Source organism: Marmota monax, unplaced genomic scaffold (genome assembly GCF_021218885.2).
Source record: "Marmota monax isolate L192 unplaced genomic scaffold, Marmota_monax_Labrador192_F-V1.1 WCK01_AAM20220418_F8-fsc00618, whole genome shotgun sequence".
Classification (NCBI taxonomy): Eukaryota; Metazoa; Chordata; class Mammalia; order Rodentia; family Sciuridae; genus Marmota; species Marmota monax.
The window spans coordinates 1-4,334 of NW_026693496.1; the positions used below are offsets into that span (position 1 = coordinate 1).

General features: G+C 37.2%; 1 pseudogene; it reads right to left on the minus strand.

The window, feature by feature from the left end:
• Nucleotides 1–1,176: 1,176 nt before the first annotated feature.
• LOC124102129 (tubulin alpha-1C chain-like) lies at nt 1,177–1,906 on the minus strand (annotated as a pseudogene).
• Between the last annotated feature and the right edge of the window lie 2,428 nt (nt 1,907–4,334).

Here is a 4,334-nt window from a genome sequence, read left to right on the forward strand (position 1 = left end):
CACCTGCCTTACCACTCAATTAATTGCATCAGATGATTAATTCACCAATTGGGTTAAGGTTCTGGTAACCCAATCATTTGTTCTCTAAACCTTCTTGCATTGTCTCATACATGAGATTTGAGGGACATATTGCATCCAAACCATAACATATGATTTTTGGAATCTAAGTGTATTTATCAAAATTAAAAATCTACCAAGACTAATGATAGGAGTCATATATTAAATGATTTTTAAAAGATAAATCATATTTGACTGAACACTTTTATCCACAAAGAAGGGAAAATGGAAAACACAAGAATGATGAAAAACTCCTGGGACAAATGGCACATGACAAACTACCAACTTTAACCTACGGTTCAGGTATGGCAGTCCTAGCTCTTACAGAGAGTTCACAAGCATTCTAAATGCAGTTTTGTACCACTGTTGTGGAATAAAGCAAGGTATATTTGATTCTTTTTATTTTATCTTAATGAGAATGGCTTTCCTTAAATGGTATGGACATTTTTTATTCTGTATTTTCTTCTTCAAAGAATAGAATATATTACAGAGCAATTATGGACTTGTTATCTCTCCTGCTTTTAGTCTACTAACGTTTCTCAGTTGATTGTCTCTAAAGGGGGTGTATATAGGAGATAAATATCACAGAAACCAGTAATGCAAGAGTTCTAAGAAGACTGGCCTTGTCACAACTGAGAAATATTGCTGAAGTTGTGTGGACTTCAGGTGTGAATACTTGTGAATGTGTGAATTAAAATATAAACAGAGTTGTAAGTGCTTGCTTGTTCATGTCTTTCACCCAACCATGTTTACATTTCCCAAAAGGTGTCCAAACACTATAGAAGAACAAAATCTTATTCATGGGTCAGAATCTTTCCTCTGGCCTCACAGGTGTTCTGGAACTGCAGCATTTCCTCTTTGGATGGTTTCTGTCCCTGTGTGTGGTTATGGTGCTTGGGAACTGCTCATCATTTGGCTATCAGGTCTGTTTCCTACCTCCACACAGCCACACACTTTTCCTCTCCAACCTGTCCTTGGTTGACTTCTATTTCTCATCCTCCACAGTTCCAAAGATGACTATAAACATCAACATTCACAGTGGGTTCATCTCCATAGAGGGCTGCCTGAAACTGATCTTTCTCTTTTTGAATGGAAACACTTATTTTAGATGGTCCAGGGCTACAAAAAGCAGAAATAAGACAAATATAAAACAGCAGAGTGTAAAATTGCAGCATAAAGATGAATACTCTTACCTTCATCCTCTTTCTCAGCACTATCTGTTTCAACCTCCTCATGGTCCTTCTCTTGGACAGCCATGTCCTCTTTACTCTAACCCCTTGCCCATGTACCAGTGAACTAAGGCATGCTTGGCCTACATCAGGTTAAAATTGTGACCTGGGTAAACCCAGGCCTCAGCAATAACTGTGGCGTTGCTTAGCATACACACAGCTTCCTGTACCTTGACCAGGTGTTCACCAGATACCACAGAGGGAGGCTGATAATTAATGCTAGCCTTGAAGTCATTAGGGACCAATCCACAAACTGAATGGTATGCTTGGTTTTGATATCAACAATGGCAGCATTAACATCTTTGGGGACCACATCATCATGTTAAAACAGGCAGCAATCTATGTATTTACCATGGCAAGGGTCAGAGTTCACCATCAGGTTGGCTGGCTCAAAAAAAGCAATGGTGATCTCTGCTACAGTAAGCTCTTCATGGTAGGCTTTCTCAGCAGAGATGACAGGGGCATATGAGGTTAAAGGAAAGTGGGTGTGGGGATAGGTTTAACTGGAATTCTGTCATGTCACCATACAGGACTCCATAAAATTTGAGGGAAGCAGTGATGGAAGACACAATCTGGCTAATAAGGCAGTTTCTGGATTTGGATGATGGCAATGATTGCATAATTATGTGAACACAATTAATTAAATCTATGAATTCATATTAAATATCCACCATGGTGGGTGGGTACTCAATACAGTTAAAATGGTGATTTTTTTGTTATTTATACTTTATCTCAATAAAAATGGATAAAAAAACAGACATGCCTTTACAAAATGTAGAGGTGAAAGAAGTGAATAGTACATGAACTTCCTCCAAGGTAGAGGGAAGGTCCAAAAGCGCCTTTGTGGACATTCATTTCCTCTTATTATTCTTCCTCCATTAATGTTAGAAAGTCCTCAGAGACTGGGACAACATGGATTAATTTGGCTAATTATGAGCTCTGTGCATTTAACATCCAAGGTCCTTTAATAATCAATAAAGAGCCCGTGGCTTTAGTGTTTTTCTTTGATGGTCCATCCCAGAGAGCTGCATACTGTGTCTCCTGCTGTGGTTGAATGCATCAAGAAGCTCATAGTTGATACCCTATCCATATGATTGCTGTGAACAGGGCCTGAGTCTAATTGAGCCCCAGTCATGGGTAGATCTTGGGATCTGTACTTCTTGGTCATGACCCAGCAGAGAAGCAGCCTAACCCAGTAAGTGCAGAGGGAGCCAGTGGATGTGGGAAGGACTACTGGAATATTGTTTTTTCACCATGAGGATGAACATCACGTTTTGGAGAGCCAGATGGGAGGATACCATATGAAAATTTCAGCTTTGGGGATTGTAAAGTTTACTTTTTGGTTTAAGGTGGGAATATCAGAAATCTTATTCAAAATTTGCTCTGTACCCACACTGGTTCTATTTCTCATAGAAATCTCACCAACAACAGCACAAAATGGGTCCTTCTAAAGAGTTTTCTAAGCATTGAAAAGGGACTATGATAGTGATGATAAGGATGATGAGGAGGATGATAGAAGCCAGAGCATCATGAACTGATACAGAGGGCTTCTCCAGTTCCAGGTGCTGAACAATGTGTTCTGTCATTTGTTTGATTTCATGTGTACCATGTCACTTTAGTTATATAGGTCCACTTTATTACTGTTTTATACAAAATGAAAAGTGTCTGGCTTATTTCCACTTAACACAATGTTTTCCAGTTCTATCCATTTACCAGAAAATACCATAATTTAATTTTTCTTTATGACTAAGTAAAACTCCATTGTGTATATATACCAAATTTTCTTTATCCATTCATCTGTTGATGGGCACCTGGGCTGGTTCCATAATTTGGATATTGTGAATTGAGCTGCTATAAACATTGATGTTCCTGTATCACTATGGTATCCTGCTTTTAGTTCTTTAGGATAAATACCAAGGAGTAGGATAGCTGAGTCATATGGTAATTCCATTATTAGATTTTTTTGGCCAATCTCCACACTGCTTTCCTGGGTAGTTGTACCAATTTGCAGTCCCACCAACAATATATGAGGGTACCTTTCTCCATATCCTCACTGGACTCTTTTCTCTCACAAACAGAAACTAGAGCAAAATAAGGAAAAAAAGGAGGGATACTGTGAAAGTAGAAGTGAGTTCACTGGTGTAGAGGAAGAGGATAGAGGAGGAGGGTGGAGGGATGGGAAAAGAAAGAACCATGGAATGAAATTGACCAAATTATGATGTGCACATATATGAATACACCACATTGAATTTCATCTTTATGTATATCTATAAATCAGCAGTTAAAATAATAACTAAATAGAAAGAAGACCCATAGAGTAGAGGAAGGGGAATGGGAGATGAGGAGGAAATGAGAAAGTGATGGGGATTAAAATGAAGCAAAATATATTTCATGCATATATAGGTTTATCAAAATAAATTCTACTACTATGTATAACTATAATGCATGAATAAAAATATTTATTTATTTATTTTTTGAAGGTGCTGAATCCCAATCTTTACTTGTGAAGTTAATCATATATACTTTTCATTTTGGCAGGCTCACAGTATTTTGTGGTTACAAAACAGGAATCATTATTCAAAGAAACAAGTAGATATGAAGAATGTATATTGTGGCTTATGCATAAGCAAGCATTTTTACTTTCAGTTTGCATTTTGCTTTGAGCTGTTTCTGCTTAGTTAGCTTTTAATAATAGTTAGAAATGTCCCAGACTATTGGCCTATACCTTGACTACTCTTTCTTGACTTGCTGACTAGAACCGGCGCCGCGGTTATGGCAAGTGGTTAACTTGAAAAGAGAGGCTACTAATTTTAATCAAACAAGAGTAAGAGCACCAAACCATGCTTTGAACAACCAACAATAAAAATTAAAAAAAAAAGAAAAAAAAAGAATGAATCTGCTCTAAATGGAATGATTCAGCTGTGGAACATAAATTGTTAATGTTTAATGAGAAACCCCCTGTAGGAAAAACAGTCAAGGAAGTTTTTTTGTTTTTTTTTTTTTTAATTTTTTATACATTGATTTATTTATTTTTATGTGGTGCTGAGG